The sequence below is a fragment of the Mauremys mutica genome, chromosome 3 (assembly GCF_020497125.1).
Source record: "Mauremys mutica isolate MM-2020 ecotype Southern chromosome 3, ASM2049712v1, whole genome shotgun sequence".
NCBI classification, from domain to species: Eukaryota; Metazoa; Chordata; order Testudines; family Geoemydidae; genus Mauremys; species Mauremys mutica.
Window position 1 is genome coordinate 99,407,620 of NC_059074.1, and position 18,879 is coordinate 99,426,498.

Genomic DNA, 18,879 nt, shown 5'->3' on the forward strand with positions numbered 1-18,879 from the left:
ATTGAGGACATGGGATGGAGGGAGGTTGTTAGGTTAATTCCTCATGAGGATGATCTTGACATTTCCTAGAAACATTGTGTCATGACCAATAGGTCTCACACCCAAGTCCACAGGGTTCATGAGAGCAACCACACTCCAAGCCTCCACCTAGCAGCATTCTGACAATGGCTTACACCTGGGACCCGTGAAGCCCAGCCCCAGTATCAAGCTCCATCCCTGAGCTCCAATTGGTGGAGCCCCAAAGCAGCTGATTGGCCCACTGGCCCTACTTATGCCAGCAGCAGGAACAGGAAGCTGTTCAAACAACTCAGCTCTGGCTCTGACTCCACAATTTCCTGGCATCCCAGCCTAGCTTGAATCGACACCTGACCTGTGATTCCTGACCTCCAGTTGGCGTCCTGTCCTGTCCTGACTTTGGTTCCCAACTTGTGATTCTGATCTCCATTTTCTCTCCTGATTCTGATCTTCTGGTATCCTGACCTTTGACTCCTGTTTTGTGACTGTGGACTCTGGCTTTGGCTACTAGGTCTAGCTGTCCACAACCTGACTGTGACATAGGGTTTTGTTGTACACCACCATCTTCTCTGACATTAACCAAAGAGATTTCAGTGAGCCATATAAACTGTCACTCTGTCCCCTCTCAGACAATACTAGGATAAAGAAAAGACAAACGGCAATTTCAGTTTTTACGTTCCATTGCTGTTGATGCAGCAAAATGTATACAGTGTCTTTGTTATAAATGTCTCTTGTGGTATTGTGTGTACACATGTCAAAATGAAAAAAAATCTGAATGTAGACATAAGCTGTTAAAAATTGGATAACCCAAAGAAATTAACTACTCTACATGCAATTGCAACCAAAGAAAGGAATACATTAGAAGTAAGAGGAAGACCAAGGACAGGGTAGGCCCACTGCTCAGTGAGGAGGGAGGAACAGTAACAGGACACTTGGAAATGGCAGAGATGCTTAATGACTTCTTTGTTTTGGTCTTCACCAAGATGTCTGAAGGAATGCCTAGCATAGTGAATGCTAATGGGAAAGGGGTAGGTTTAGAAGATAAAATAAAAAAAGAATACGTTAAAAATCACTTAGAAAAGTTAGATGCCTGCAAGTCACCGGGCCTGATGAAATGCATCCTAGAATACTCAAGGAGCTAATAGAGGAGATATCTGAGCCTCTAGCTATTATCTTTGGAAAATCATGGGAGACAGGAGAGATTCCAGAAGACTGGAAAAGGGCAAATATAGTGCCCATCTATAAAAAGGGAAATAAAAACAACCCAGGAAACTACAGACCAGTTAGTTTAACTTCTGTGCCAGGGAAGATAATGGAGCAAGTAATTAAGGAAATCATCTGCAAATAAACACTTGGAAGGTGGTAAGGTGATAGGGAATAGCCAGTATGGATTTGTAAAGAACAAATCATGTCAAACCAATCTGATCGCTTTCTTTGATAGGGTAACGAGTCTTGTGGATAAGGGAGAAGCGGTGGATGTGGTATACCTAGACTTTAGTAAGGCATTTGATATGGTCTTGCATGATATTCTTATCAATAAACTAGGCAAATACAACTTAGATGGGGCTACTATAAGGTGGGTGCATAACTGGCTGGATAACCATACTCAGAGAGTAGTTATTAATGGTTCCCAATCTTGCTGAAAAGGTATAACAAGTGGGGTTCCGCAGGGGTCTTGGGTTTTGGGACCAGCTCTGTTCAATATCTTCATCAACGACTTAGATATTGGCATAGAAAGTCCACTTATTAAGTTTGCAGATGATACCAAACTGGGAGGGATTGCAACTGCTTTGGAGGATCAGGTCATAATTCAAAATGATCTGGACAAATTGGAGAAATGGTCTGAGGTAAACCGGATGAAGTTTAATAAAGACAAATGCAAAGTGCTCCACTTAGGAAGGAACAATCAGTTTCACACATACAGAATGGGAAGAGACTGTCTAGGAAGGAGTACAGCAGAAAAGGATCTAGGGGTTATAGTGGACCACAAGCTAAATATGAGTCAGTGTGATGCTGTTGCAAAAAAAGGAAACATGATTCTGGGATGCATTAACAGATGTGTTGTGAGCAAGACACGAGAAGTCATTCTTCTGCTCTACTCTGCGCTGGTCAGGCCTCAGCTGGAGTATTGTGTCCAGTTCTGGGCACTGCATTTCAAGAAAGACGTGGAGAAATTGGAGAGGGTCCAGAGAAGGGCAACAAGAATGATTAAAGGTCTAGAGAACATGACCTATGAAGGAAAGCTGAAAGAATTGGGTTTGTTTAGTTTGGAAAAGAGAAGACTGAGAGGGGACATGATATCAGTTTTCAGGTATCTAAAAGGGTGTCATAAGGAGGAGGGAGAAAACTTGTTCACCTTAGCCTCTAAGGATAGAACAAGAAGCAATGGGCTTAAACTGCAGCAAGGGTGGTTTAGGTTGGACATTAGGAAAAAATTCCTAACTGTCAGGGTGGTTAAACACTGGAATAAATTGCCCAGGGAGGTTGTGGAATCTCCATCTCTGGAGATATTTAAGAGCATGTTAGATAAATGTCTATCAGGGATGGTCTAGACAGTATTTGGTCCTGCCATGAGGGCAGGGGACTGGACTTGATGACCTCTCGAGGTCCCTTCCAGTCCTAGAATCTATTAATACCATATTTCCTTGATTTCTGGACATGCAGAAAGTCCAATATTGAGTTAAATGAGCTTTTAAAAATATAATTTAAATGGTTACTTCACTATTCTATAAAGCTCATTCTGATAGTCTCCAAAATGAAACTGAGCCTGGAGGAAGCATGTTCTAAAAGGTTACATAACTTTTTCAGGTTTTTGTTTGGTTTAGGAACAATTTCTCAGAGCCATTTTTAAATGTACATCAGCCCCTGCAACTTAGTATATTTCTGAAATGTTGCTGTATGACTTTTCTTAACATTATTCCCAGGTAGCCCTGGGGGAGCGTCATAAAAGTACAGATGACCTATGAAGAGAGCTCACAAATTGCTCATAAATGGCTTCTTTTCAGATTCTCAGCAATAGTAAAGGTGGGAGGTTTTAATTGCATATTCCTAACACCCCAGTTTATGTAAATGTTAAGTTATCTCAGAATGTGGAAATGAAACAATGATGTTTAGAAAAGAATACACTAATAACTCTCCATATGTTCTTTGCTTTACTCATACCATACACTTTAATGCTGATTTCTATTCCACTGCTTTTAATACAAGATACTGTTGCAATACTCCCTAAAGCCTTCCCCGGGTCTTTTTGTGGCAACTGATTTATACACCAAGTATGAAAACCATTAAAGACTCTGAAAGTGACAATTACATGATACAGTGTACCATCTGGTGTTAGAAAAGGGTCAAATTAATTCCCAGGGTGATCACAGTGACAAATATATCAGGAAAGGCCCTAAGAATAAAAGATGAAGTTTCTATTTGCTGAGAACTAATTGTCTTCAGACTTTAGATCAGGGTCTAAATGCACAACAGCCAGTGGTGAATGTCTACAAAGATTTCTTTTTAAAATATGTATTTACTGAATATTAAATATCTTCAACATAAATGCTTAACATGACATCTGTACCCATAAGCATAGTTTGAGTTCTATATGAGGGAGGGGGGGAAGAAGAGGGCAGCTTCAACCAGCCCAACCGGGCCACACGTTTGCAGTTTGGGGGGGGGACAATGCCCCCCCATGCCCATCCCAAACTACAGCCATGTTTGTATTCCCTTCTCCTCTACTCACACGTGTAACATGGTAGAAAGTTCTATTGCTCCAGAGGATTGGAATTGGTGACAACAATCTTTATCCTGGAGTTTAGGAGGTCTTTTAGATATCTTGGGCCCAGGCCATAGAGCACCCTGAAGATAAGGACTAAGACCTTTAAATTAATTCAGAATTCTACAGAAGCTAGCATAGACGATGAAGAACATATCTGATGTGTTTGTGGTGGCCGGTGTTGTTGATGGGTATAGTGTTCTGTACTTGGAATTTCCTGTGTGCTGATGGCTTCATTCCCAATACATTTGTATATTGATTGCTGTTTTCCAGATGGGAGATGATGAAAGCATGAATAACTGAGGCCAGGTCATTATCCATCAAGAAAGGATGTGGTCTCCTAAGAAAGCATTACTTGGAGATGCAGATATGTGAGAAGTCAGTCAATGAGGAACCCAGGGGCACTCCTGAACTACAGTCTGAATTGATGGATTGTGGGCATGTACCTTCAACCAAAGGAAAGTGAACCATGGCTACGAACTCTTCATAGTACTTTCTTCTGCCAACCAGCATCACCTGTGTCTTGTTTGGTTTAACTTCAACTGGCTGTTCTTCATCCATGAGCCGATATTGTACAAGCACTGGGTCATCTTGGTGGTAGTGGGATGGTTACGAGTGGTGAAGGATACGTAGAACTTTGTCATCCTTAGGTTGTTGGCACTTGAGTCCATATTTGTCTGACCAGTTCACATAGTGGCTGCATGTAGATGTTGAATAGAACTGGAGAAAGAATTGATGCTTGGCTGGCAGGCAGACTTTTGTTTTATGGGAGTGAGACAGAGCTCACTGTATAACATTCGTTTCAGGAGAGTATGCCCAAAAAACTGCATAAAAATGCTTTGAAATCTGAAAAAAAAAATCTGGAATCCAGCAAATATCTAAAGACTTCACTAAAGGTGGCTCTCCATCTCTTCTTCCACAAAATGGCTATCCTAGAAGACGCGTGCTGTGTGGATACCTCTCTATTTAGATGCCATCAACTCTCGACTAACTGAATAAAAAACTTGAATGGTCAACCAACTTTTGAAGTTGAAGTCACTTTATATCATAGAATCATAGGAATGTAGGGCTGAGAGGGACCTTCAGAGGCCATGTAATCAACCCTCCCATGCTAAGGCAGGATCACATATACTTATACCCTCCCTCACAGATATTTGTCTAATCTGTTCTTAAAAACCTCCAGTGACAGGGATTCCATAACTTTCCTTGGAAGCCTAAAATCTAGTGGGAACATCTGATGTGAATAACTAGTGTTTCATATACTGTATGTATGTTAACAACATGGGAAGACTCCATTCTTATTAAACTAAACTACTTACAGAGATGTTCCAGAGGCACCTTAACATTCTTAGCTACACAGACTGACTTCCTTGTCCCTCTTCCAAATTCTTCCCTCCTACAACCAATGCCCCCAGTTGCATGCAAGTTGACACAAACAGGAGCACTTCTGTGTGGAAGAAATATGCAGAACAACAAGAGCTGAGTCTTTTGGATTAGACCTAACTATCAAGGAGCTGACTATGTATCAGGATCACTCTCTGTAAACAGCCATGAAGAAAAACACATTTGTATTTTCAGATAGTAATTTATGTATGAGACTTTTGGAGAAAATAATTAAAAAAAAAAACAGTCCCAAAAATATGGCATGGATTTTTAGTTTTTACAAGAACATATTTTGAGGAATGTTAAGTACTTTCAGTTGCCACAGTTGAGCCTTATTGGTTCCCTGTTTTACACCTGTTGTGCAAGGTGTTTGTTTATAACATGCTGTTCTAAGGTAATGAATAATTTATCTAGCATGTGGGGGCATAACTCCCAGCCCTGAAGCCTTTATGGCGCTAATAGGCCTGACACTGCAAGGGAGACATCAGGGCCATTTACAGCTAGTAACAGTTCAGCATAGCTCAGCTGCAGCTGCCTCCTTCTGATCCCCTAAATTTCCCCTCCACTAGAAACTGTTGCCAATGACTCAGGACGACTTCTACATGTCCTCTTGTCTGTCAACTCCTCTGCTTTCCACCACCTCATTCAGATTAGTGTGCATTGAAGGCTAAAGACATGAGACATTCTCCTTTCCTTATACTTGGTATTATAACAAAGAATTTGCTAATGATGCCAAGCAAAGAGCCTCTGAATCTTCATTACTTTCTCTGAATATTCCCATTCCATCCCTTGTTACATTTCCCAACACCTACAATGAGTTTTGATGGGAGGGAAAAATGCATTGACCTAGAGTCATTCATTTTCAATAGAAATATTCATCACTTACACACAATAATTTCAGTGGTAACTCAAGCAGTATGCTTACAGCCTTTGAAATACATAAACCTCTTTCAACAGCATCTTGGAGAATCCATTTATTTTATAATAAGGGAACTTGTTATGCATGGAGAGTCAGATGCTGCTGGTACAAGTGATTTTGAAATACTCTGCAAATGATTTAGGTAATATGTATGATAATTCTTCACAATGAAGCCACTATTCATATTTGCAGCAAGACACTCATAATTTATGTTCCCTGTTCTTGCTCTGCCCTGGTTTTTGCAATATAATTGCTACTGCAATTACAAAAAGCCAAATAGATTTCTATATTATTGTTTACTATGTAATACATTTTTTAAAAGCCTGACATGGGGGAAGGAGTTTAAATATAAAGTAAAGATCATATCCAAAGCTTCGTTCAGAGCCAAGGGTCTGGGAACTTTGGGGCTATTTTCCTAGTGAAGTATATTTGTTTTAATGTCAGAAATGTAGTTTCTCTATGAAAGGCTGAAGGATCACTGTCCAATTCCTGGAGAATAACTGTCCACATCACCAAAACCATCATCACAATTGGCACTAATTGGCAGCCCTGCTGGAAATCTCAGCAGAGAGACAGACACCCACTCACCCTTTGAGGTTGGCTTCTCCAAGGCAAAGTTGAGACACATTGTTATAGCAATAGGAGAAGTTTGCACTGTGCTTCTGTATATAATTAGAGGATTGGAGTCTCCAGAACTTTTATTCTGGAACCCTTCACAACACTAAATTCATTCATATTAACAACTATTATTATTTAAAAAAAGAAAGAACAAAGTTGTTTCCTTGAAATAGCTGCAGTACACAGTTCAGCTTATAGAACAGCACAGGAGAGCACAAAGTAGATAATCCATAGCACCTCTCAGTTCTGATTAATGTTTTTCTATAACTACAGGCTAATGAACCTGACCAAATCTTAGTGCCCTGCTGATGTTTCATCCTTAGACAATGTGAATTGCACATTACTTACTTGCCTTTGAATGCTATTCAATAGATTCTTTTTAGTCACTTCCTGGAAGAGACTTTCAGGGACGAATTATGGCTGGCCCTGCAAGGGTACACTAGCTAAAGTGTGCAATAGGTACATAGAACTCTCCCTCAGCACAGCACACCACACCACTCTAGGGCACAGGCATAGTTGGGCTGGCTGCATGGCGCAGGAGGTGGCCTGTATTAGTACTTCCAAAAGGGGAACATCCAGACAGGGAAGGAGAGGGACCATGTCCGCCAATCCTGCACCAGCAGACCTGTATGTGGGGAGTGGGTGGTGAGTACTGATTGCATTTTTAACAAGATCTAGAATGTGAATCAGCGCTGCCTCCAAGAAACAGCTTTGTTGTTCCTATAACTCAGGCTATTATGAGGAATAACTGAACACAAACTTTTCAAAGCGTATATGCAGCTGTTCTGTGGTATGTACGGGTTGACTATCAAAGTAGTTAATAGCACTTAGCCCTTGGAAGCCAAGGGAGCACCAGAGGCATTCATAAGGCTTCTCAGAGTTCCATGGCACCACACACGCTGCTACCCCTCCTTAAGGGGTGCAGCATCCTCACCAGCTTTTATGGCCAGAGCATTTATGGCCATAGTTGTACCTAATAATATGCCCTGATTTCCCCCTCCAGTCTCCACTATGCTGTCCATTTACATGCACACACACAAAAATATGCACACTACTATATACCTATTATGTGTCTGTACAAATAATAACAGACTAGCCCTACCTCGATGAGCTTACAGTTGAAGTCTCTGATCCTACAAATGCTTACGTACAAGAGTAACTTTACCCAACAAGGTGGTATAGCAAACAGAGGGATTGGGGGTGGCAAGATGAGGTAACAGTAGCAAGAACAGATGGTTATGCAGAATGGAAATGTGCAGAGTTTTGAGGGATCAGGGGCATTGTTTGGGATTTTTTTTAAAGGTATACGTAAACAAGACATTATAGATAGCAATTGTCCTTACTGGCTACCTAACTAATCATTATATAATGTACTGTTAACATATAACCCATAAAATTAAATGAGTAAAATAGGTTGCTTTTTCTGAAAAAGGAAAAAAGGGACTAAACTTGGAGTATTATTTGATCATTTTCCTTCCTGCATCATAAACCTTCATACCTCCCACATGTGTTAGCTAATCACTTAGTGGGGACAGGAGAAGTAACTAACATCAGGTACATTAGATCCAATTAGAATTCATATATTTAGCTCTGTGTGTGCCTTGCTGATTCATTTATGCCACACACCAGGTGACATTTGTTTTACCTACAGTGGGAGGGCTATCCGAGAAAGAAGGGAGGGAGAGAGTCAGAGACATCATTAAGAAGCATTTTTGTTCTCAGTTCCATTTATCTCCATTCCCTTCCCCTTTTGTGCTTATTTTCTTTGATCTCATGGCAGCAGTGCTGATCATACTACAGTTAGGAGATTATACTAGTACTTGCACCAAACTTAGGCAGTCATATTTACATTCATGTTTTGAATGGTGAACACCAGACCAAATTCTGTGGATGCAGTTTTTGAGAGGAGGTAATCTGCCTATTCACAGGTTATTTCTAATTACTCTTAATTACAGTCCAGAGGAACCATGGCAGGGGAAAGCATTTTAACTCTACCTTGTCTCTATGTTATCCCTTCTAATGCAGTGCAACAAAGGATGTTATAAGCTCTCTCTGCACCACCCAAGCAGGACAAACCAGCCCTAGAGCTTCCTTAGCTTGTTTCTTGTGGATTCCCATGCATTGATGAGCCCTCAGGTGACAGAGTTTTGCCTTAGTAGCTCCTATATCTACCTTTTGAGGAGTAGGGGACTTGCCCAATGGAAGGGGATGTGACTGGGTTGTCTCTACATTTTGGTGATTCCTGGCTATTGGAACATCCTCTGGGGGTCCACAAGTAGTTTGCATAAAATAGAGCAGCTCTGAGGCTCCTCTAAATTATGCCAAAAGTCCAGACCGCAGATTGTCCTCAGGATCTGGGGGGCTGCAAATGTGTGACTTAAAGCCACCTATGTCTTCTTCCTGCCTGCCCTCTTCCAGTCTTGTGCCAAACACAGCATGGTTAGACTGAAAGTTCTGACCCACTGAATTTGCAAAAGATAGGCTGTTCCCTCCACTGTAAATCATGAGGAAATTCACAGGGGTGAAACTGGCTTTAAATGAAAGCAGAATCAAGTCCAAAGGGATCACATTCTAACCAGAGCTTGTAAGGATATAACTCGTGATAAAACTTGGCCCACCTACTGTCAACAGTTTTAAATCAAAAGTAATTGATCCTAACTGTCCACAGCACCGCTAAAACTGGCACCCTTAGATACCAAGGATATAAGGGCATGAAGCCTGAATTGCTGTCTCTTCTTTAGAAACTATCCATCCAGAACAGTGGCAGAATGGCAAACACATTCTAATCAAATTAAGGGGTCAGTTTTGCAAAATGTACTCATAATCCAAATAGTTTATTACTTTGTAAAAGGACTAAGCCTCAATATTTGCAGCTTTGTTCTTAATTCAGAGACCCATTTTAAAGAAAGAAAAGGAAGTTTCTTCTATGTAAACAGGGTGTTTTATTTTAATAGCAAATACAGTACAAGTGCAATGACAGCATGCTAATTAAGGGCCTGACCCTGAGATCCTTTTTGACTGAGTAACGATGGCTGAATTGAGTTCAGACAATTTTTAGCAGGCTAGCTTGTTCAGAACGAACACAGATAGGTCTCCTGGAGCTGGAATTTATTCTTATCAGACCTAGTGTATCATACCATAGATTGTGATGAAATCACCCCTTAACCTTCTCTTTAATAAGATAAATAGACTGAGCTCCTTGTTATCCAATCCCTTAATCATTCCTGGGGCTCTTCTCTGAACCCTCTTCATTTTTTTCAACATTCTTTTTGAAACGTGGACACCAAAACTGGATACAGTATTCTAGTGGTGGTTGCCAATGTCAAATACAGAGGTAATATAACCACCCTATTCTTACTCTATATTCCCCTATTTATACCCAAGGATTGCATTACCCCATTAAGCAACAGCATTGCACTGAGAGTTCATGTTCAGCTAATTATCCAGTATGACCCCCAGCTCTATTCTGTGAAGCAGTGACTCTGAGAAAGTCTCCCATCTTGTAAATGATGGCCAGCATTCTTTGTTCCTTGATGTATAACCTCACATTTGGGTTTATTGAAATACCTATGGTTTGACTGAGCCCAATTTAGCAGTCTGTATCAGTGACTCATCCTCATTATTTACCATTTCCCAATCTTTGTCATCTGCACACCTACTCAGTAATGATTTTATGTTTATTGGTATTAATTATATTATCCTCTTTTAGTTCTTTACTGAGTCCCATACCAGCCATTCCATTATTTTGCCAGGGATCAATATCAGGCTGACAGCCCCTGGGTTATCCTGTTTACTCTTTTTAGATATTGGCACAACATAAGCTTTCTTCTAGTCCTCTGGAACTTCCCCAGTGTTACAAGATTTATTAAAAACCAATATTAAGTGTCCAGAGAGCTCCTTTGACATCTTTTTTAAAACTCTTGGATGCAAGTTACTCAGACCTTCTGATCTGAAAATGTCTAACTTGAGTAGCTGCTTGCTATGTAATACCATCCTGAGTAACTGTTGGGAGAGAAAGCATTTCACCAATGTGATACAATATGAATATACCCCACATACAAATATTTAAATAATAATAAAAAATCCAAAATAACTTATTTATAAAGGAGGCTTTTAGTCTGTGAATAAATATAGTCATTACATTGGCAAACTTCATTATTCACAAAACAGTTCCTATCCATACAAAACTGACAAAGCAATAACCTGTAGCCTTTCATATAATTAAGATACCATCTAGGAAGTAAACTGGATATTTTGATTTCAGGAAAAATATTTTATAACGTAGAAATATAGCAGTTATTAGTAAAATAAAAAAATTGTAGAAAAGTCAACAATTCTGTTTATCTTTAAACAAAAGTTCATAGCTAAACTGGAAACATTTACTGGCAGTTACCAATCTGTGCTATCTAGACAGTATAAGGAAATACTAGGAGTATTTAGTGTAAAGGCCTGTTCTTGCTTCACCTTCCAGGAGGCTGCAAAATCCTGCCCTCTTTCTCTTTGGGTTATTGGTGGGAAGAATATTGATTTGGAGGAATATCTTTAGGAGACATCTTGTATAGTTAAATGTTTATTAAAGTCACAGCACTTGATAAGGATCCTAATTCCTGTCTATTTTCTCCTGGCCCTCTGGCTACTGCAATACAGATACAAACTAAAACAAATGGCCACACTAGGAGAAAAAAACTAAACTAAACTAATTTAGCTGAACTGTGTTTGTGAAGAGGCTTTCAAAGTAGGTCAGTGTGCCTCAAAGCTTCCAGAGCTGTAACAAACTAGCTTAGATCAGAACCACAAGACACTTTCCGTAAGAGGCCCTCAGTTTTGGAGTTCATTTCCCCACCCCCTTCATCTGCCAAAGCCCAGATCTGTTAAATTTCTTGGGAACAGTATAAAATTCATCTTGTTTCCTGAACTTTTGAGGATGGGAAAGGAGGAAGAGGGGTTCTTATGTCTGAAAGGAGGGAACAATATTTTCTTTACTGGTGGATATTTATCTATTCTCTGAAGTGGGTAAGATAGTCCATTCTATTAGATCAGTTTCATCTTTCATAATGTGAACATTACACATGACTAGCCTGTCAGAGCACAGTTTCAAAATGGCACACCCTGCTAGGTGATTTTAAATCATATTAAGGCATTTGGCAATATCAACAGGATTGTAGCAGTCATTGCATGCTTCTAGCATTTCTCTACTTAGGTCAAATAAGAAATACAAATCCAAAATAGCAATTATAGACTCATAGACTTTAAGGTCAGAAGGGACCATTATGATCATCTAGTCTGACCTCCTGCACAACGCAGGCCACAGAATCTCACCCATCCACTTCTATAACAAACCTCTAGCTTATGTCTGAGTTATTGAAGTCCCCAAATTGCGGTTTGAAGACCTCAAGCTGCAGAGAATCCTCCAGCAAGTGACCCCGTGCCCCATGCTGCAGAGGAAGGCGAAAAACCTCCAGGGCCTCTTAAAGGGTAAAAAGCCAAAACATACACAAAACAGGTGGACAAGAGCTATTTGGACTAACAGGCTAGTGGTGGCGCAGATACTGGATGTTATGCTAGACACATGACCAAGGAGGGTTGTGTATTGTGGTGAAGGGCAGTTTTTATTCTGGAATCCCGCTAGCAAGAGAGGAAAGCATAGCAGACTGAGTACAGATAATAGAACATACTGATCTAAGTAACCCTCAAAATTAAAGAGCAAGGAATCAGTCACATAAAGTTGGAAGATCTGAAGCCATTCACCCTCCCACTCTTATAATTCTGGCTGGGTATTTTCCCTCCTAAGATATCTTGCCCTTAGAATTTCTTCTTTAGTTTCTTCCAAAAGCAATTCATGCTCTCACTAGCCTCATTTTTACCTCACATGGGCTTTTATTAGAGCCATCCATAAAGTCTGAATGGAATGAGTTCCCCCGTATCTTGTTGTCAGAAGTGGATTAGTTTGTTAGAACTTGGTACCCTTTCAAAGTTTCTGAATCCTAAAATATCAGGGTTGGAAAGGACCTGACGAGGTCATCTAGTCCAACCCCCTGCTCAGAGCAGGACCAATCTCCAATAAATCATCATAGCTCTTGCTAAATGTTTCATTTACTGTGACCAGAAAAATAAGTCTCAGCTAACTTGCAAATTGCACATGGGAGGCATTTCTTGATTTGTTTGGTATTATTTATAAGTCCTCCTCACTAATATTTTCTAGTACCCTCTATTTAGTATCTTCCTTTACTGTACTGCTTACTCTCCCTCCCAGATCATTAATGAAGACAGGATCCAAAAAAGTGATCCCTGCATCAACCCACTCAACATTTCCTCCAAAAAATACAAATAAACACTGGACCAGACTGGACCAGTGACCTTCCATGTGTGGATCTCCTGCTCCCATGTGGGAAAGGAGTCCAGCCACCTCAGTGGCATTGTTTTTCCTTCTCCCCTTTGTGGAGGGCTGTCAACAGCTCTAGGTTTCTGTGCATTGAGAGTGGTTGGGCTGAGCTGGTTGCGAGATATACATTAAACGCTGTCACTCAGCAGAAACAGCAACGATAATCCAACAAGAGGGTGTAACTTCCCAGCAGGGACCCTTCCAAACTAGGGAATTGCCTTAAAAAGGGAGTGCTAAAGGCAGGCATTGGATGGGGAGTCTCTGGCAGTGTGGGTCCAATGGAGATGAGCTGTGAGGGAGAGGGAAAAGGGTCACTGGGGCCCCAGACCTGGTGCAGAGGCACAGGGCCTCCATGCAGATGGCCCTGTGGCCCCAGTGAATCCCTGAGAAGGACACAGATTTGAGGGGATCTGTGAGGTTTTTAGAATGGAACACTGACCCTGCCCATTTATAACCCCATGAGGATCCCACACTGTGATGCAAGGCAGAGAAAACTCCCCAAGGAGGACAGGCTATTTCTGGATAGTGGTATTATCTGGGCCATCGTCATTTATCATCCTTTCTATATGGTCCTTCAGCAATTGTGCATCCATATGATGGTATTACAGGCTATATTCTCATCCCAGTTACACTGGTGTATATCTGCTGTAACTGAGATCAGTAACTGAGAAATTAATGTGTAACAATCAAGAGAAATGGGGAACTTATTTAAAAAGAAGAACGGGTTACCTAGGGAAGTGGTGGAATCTCCATCCCTAGAGGTTTTTAAGGCCTGACTTGACAAAGCCTTGGCTGGGATGATTTAGTTGGGGTTGGTCCTGCTTTGAGCAGAGGGTTGGACTAGATGACCTCCTGAGGTCTCTTCCAGCTCTAATCTTCTATGATTCTATGAATGTATTATTTGTACAACACTGTAGCCTGGCAAGTGATTTTCAGCAGCCCAGAAGGAAGGAGACATGTGAAGGCAGGGACTATGCTGGTGATAACTTTCACACCAGAAGATAAGAAGTAGCATTGGTAGAAGCTCCAAGCCATGGGCTGGACCAATACGTGTGTGATTGGACCTTCTGACCCTCAATACAATTAAAAAGAAATGGCTTGCCGTCATGCAACTTGCTGCAGGCTTGTATTACATAGATCTCACCTGGAAAAACTGACAAGCACCAGGAGGGGAAAGTATAAAAACTCTAATTGTTTTCAGTAGAGCTACGAATGTCATTCTTGATTTCTACTTGATGAAGGGCACCAGAGGGCCAAGTGCCATGACCTGTAAATTAATCAAGATCCTGGAGAATAAGTTAGAGAAAATATCAGGAAAAACCATTCCAGCTACAAAAAATAAAATGCAAGTAATGCCTGTTTCTCCTCCTCCTTCGCCTGCATATTCAGTTCCTTCACCCATGTCAGATCATTTTAAAAACGAGATGTGTATCTGGTTTTGATTAACAAAACAAAAAGAAGAAAGTGACCAAACTGTACTGGAATCTGCCTCAGATGTTTCTCTTGAATTTTTATTAGCATAACATCCTAGACTGTGAGACGTTCAGCAACTCATTGTTTACAGTTGAAAAAAATCACAAATTAATGTTCATAAGTATTTAAAAAATATAAATTGTTTAATAAAAAGGTGCCGCACTGGCAGCCCAGGAGACAGACATTGTATATGGAGCCACAGAACAGGTAAGGCACTGGCAGCAACAAAATAAGCATATCCAGACTGCAACTTGTGTGCCCAGTTCTGATCTAGAGCACCCACCTGTAGGGGTGAGAGGGCAATCCAGTCACTATTCCCATTCAGTCCTTGGCAACTCTTCTGAGACTGAAAATATGGCCACCAATCTGTGCCAACTGAATTGGTAGTGTCTGATGTAAACATCCATTCTGACAACCTCCCTACTTCACATAAGCCAATTAACAGTGATCATATGGTAACAAGTTCCAGTCATTACCAGCTTGAGCTGAATTTAAATCAGCACTCCAGAGGCTGGCTTCATTGCCTTCAAAGGAGCTAGGTCAATTTACATCAGCTAAGGGTGGTCTGATCCCATTTCAAAAGCGATATGTCCCGTTGCTAAATCCCTTGAGCCACACATTGTGCTTTTGTTCTTTTATGTTTGTTTTATTTCGGACCAATGTCCAGTTATCCAGCTAGCTGACTGGCCAACAGAAATTCCTGTTTATAATTTTCCATATAAAGCATAAACTATCCAAATGCCACCAAAACATCTTCCATGTACTTTGGTTGATATTTGGGCATACTACTGTGCAGCCAAGACTCATCTTTCTGCACACAAAATCCATGGAGGGGAGGGGAATGGGTTGTATGCGAGTGCAGGAAGTTAAAATGAGCCATCTGTTGTTTTCAACAGCTACATAAAAATAGTGCTTCTAAGCCTTATGACTGTAGTGCAAGGAAAGTGCTTTCATGTTACTGATTTTTTCCTGAGTCATCTCAATGCTTGGTAATAAAGTCATAGCTTTGAGGTCTTGTTTTGTTTTGTTTGCTTTGTACTGTTTTATGACTCAGATTGTGCCCAAGCTCTACATGTATGCACAAAGGAATAGCTCAGAGTTTCTATCTCTTATGCAATTCCTTGGCAGTAGCTAGATACAACAGGAAGTCCTACACTCAAGGTGTATGAGAGGAATTTCAGTTAGCAATGAACCTCTGCAAATGGGGTAAGAGGAGAAAGAAGATGAAAGGCCACAATTCTTCCTATTCCCCACAGCTATCATGACATATGGAATTGTATCTTCTTAAACAGGAGGCATTTAAGAAAGAAAACAGCTGATAACAATAGAAAAAACAACAGCTTTAGTTTCAGCTTGGTCTCCTTCATTTACCAGGGACCACACCCTGCCTGAAACAGTCATCTAATGCATGAAAACTATATTGCAGGTAAACATACCATTATACTGCACTGGACAACTCTGCATTATAGAGAGGAGCAAACATTGCATTCTCTTTAGATTGAAATACATGCAGCTTGTGGTTGTTCGTATCCAGGGTTTATGTTCAGGAAAAAGTCTCTACCATGGACAAATATTTTCTCATCCTTCTGAATTTTTACTGAGAACACCATTTATGCACACTTAAGTTAAATGTGCTGCATGTTATAAGTATAGTGCAGACACTTTTCATGCACATTGTAACTACACTGTAATTACCATATAGTTTTGGGGGGTACATACATACATCATAAAATATAACTAAATTACATCTACAGGTATTACAACCCTAGAAATGGTTTGAATTCTGAGCCCATGATGTTAGAGTTCTGAGTTTGCCCGTCCATACAATGAGTCATAGAAGATATGCATTCTTTTCTCACTCAAATCTTCTATTAAAGTCCATGGGTCTTTTGAGTGAGTCAGGATTTAAAAATTGGGCCATAGATATGCATATGTGGGTGATGGTTGTTCCAAATTATCTTTAAACTCTATGGTCCCTCATCAGGCATCACCAACACACCTTCCTGTCCTCTCATCCTATCTAAGGGAGAGGAATTCCTGCACTGCTGTGTTGCCCGCTTGTGGGAAGGTGGTCAGATGGACTGCTGCTCTTTCTTGTGTTAGGGTCTCGTCTTCAGGGAACACCAAGTGTTTTCACGAGACACCCTACTTTGCCCACTTCACTTGTCACCTTATGTATTTTCTTCTAGGGCAACAAGATGTCTGCTCCTCCATTGTAATACAACAGAATCCAGGAGACCCCTGAACTGGATCATACTGCGGCCTCTTTAAAATTTAACACACACACACACACACTTATGAGTTTGCTATGGATTCTAAAATCCTAGAATGCACAAAAATCTGTTCTTCATCAAACCCCTGAGGCAGGAATGGGGGACAACCCACACCTCCAAACAAGTTCAGGTATGTTTAGAGGCAGGAGCTTTGCTTCAGTGGGGTTCTTATTTTTCCTTAGTAACATTTCACTAGGGATGGGATAATCAATTATTTCCAAAGTAAAAACTGTGTTTTGGAGTGGAAATGGTCAAACACAACGCACAGTGTTAAAGCAAAGACATGTTAGTGCTTTGCTTCATCTGTAAAACAGAAAATATCAACTTAAGATGTGTCACTGCCAATGCCCACTGACATAGCTCTGTACATCTATTTGAATACAACCATAAATGTTGGCCAAACTTTTCAAGCCTGGTGCCTACATATTCAGGGTTCTCAATAGATTAATTATTTAGGAATCTGTATATGAAGAATTTAAGAGCCTAACTGTAGACTTGAAAAGGTGAGCCCATATTTATAACTGTGGGCTGGGATAATAAAACATGTACTAAGATGACCTTTTTAGGTGAAGTGCAAATTATTCTTACAACATCAGAAGGGTGTTTAAAATGGGGGGAAAACATTGGATGAATAAAACATTTACAGTTATGCGGAACATGAAAGAAAAGGTCTTTGTGTGGTGGATTTTTAACTAGATTTCATGCAGCGTAGTTTCCTTTACAAAGATGCAAAATACTCTGTATGTACTGGAGAAGTCATATGCTGGCATGCTGCCATTGGAATTTATTATTTCATTGTGGTAGAAAGAAAAGAAAGGCATATTGCCACTGTGATTGTGACCAGAGTCATTACAGTTCTTTAAACCACAAAGCACCAATTGAAAGAAAATATTGCCATTTATATTAGCAGTGAAATTAAGTTTTTTAAAACTGTAATACAAAAGAACAGCAACCTCTAACCAACAGAGTTGAACATTTTAAATCACAAGATAATAGTGTATGTCTGAATAAACAGAGTCTGATTAAAGCCACAAAATCAAGGAAATCCAAAGTAATGAATGAAAAGTAATCAGCAACTCACCATGCTTTGCTATCAGAGTACCATATACTCTAATAATCAAGTTCACTGAATCACACACAGTGTAGGTATATTTCACCTCAGAGTGCTGGGCCTGAGCTGTACAATTACCTTAAATGCCAAAAGGAACTGAGCATCTTAAGAGTACATGGCAATATTTAGAAAACTCTGAAGATGGGTTTGCTTCTGTATATATGCACCACTACCCTCAGCTGTGGGTTATCTGCTCATTACTCTATGTATATAATTTCATCCAGCTGACTGAAGATTTGACCCCACAGACTACTGCACTATGATATTAAGTGGTGTGGAAAGGAAAAACAAACAACATTTGCTCATCAGCTACCCAGAGAAGCCTTTGCATAGTTTAATCAACAGCAATACATATTTTCTATTACTTCCTAGTGGTGGATGTAGTTTCTTTAATGCCTTCACTTTGTGGTTCAGCTGATTCATGACTATGAAACAGATTCAGATCTTAGAACCAGAATAATTATTCAGTTTCAGAATTGTTGCTGTTATGATTCCAAGTGTATGCTGAATGTAATTACAGTTGCTGAGGTTAGTATATAAAGATGGGGCTGCACCCATAAATAATTGTACCTGCTGAATTCCTTTAACTCTCAGACTACACATTCATTGTGTGATGCATATATTGAGCACTGAAGAAATTTATGTGGGAATTTAATGTTGCATTTCTGAATTTTCATGTTTTGCACTTCTAGAACATCTTTTCCTCCAGCTGTCATCTCCTAAGAGAGTCATTCAGGTCTTATGGAACACGGCCCCAGAAGAAAAACAGACCTCTTGCTCTGATCTTCTGGTCCACAATCTCTTTTTCCTGTGATGAGGTGGGCTTGCTGCATACTTTAGCCCCAGGCTCTCTTACCTTGCCTGATATTTAAAGCATCTGAGCCTGGTTACCTGATGAGATCCAAGATCTCAACTTCTCAGACCATTAACTTTTTTCTGCTT

General features: G+C 40.3%; 1 long non-coding RNA gene across 1 annotated transcript in view; it reads right to left on the reverse strand.

The window, feature by feature from the left end:
- LOC123365733 overlaps positions 1 to 18,042 on the reverse strand; it is a 34,059-nt gene extending 16,017 nt beyond the window's left edge. The window contains exon 1 of the long non-coding RNA XR_006577717.1: positions 17,908 to 18,042. This is a non-coding gene — a long non-coding RNA (uncharacterized LOC123365733). The remainder of the gene's footprint in view (positions 1 to 17,907) is intronic.
- Positions 18,043 to 18,879: the final 837 nt, after the last annotated feature.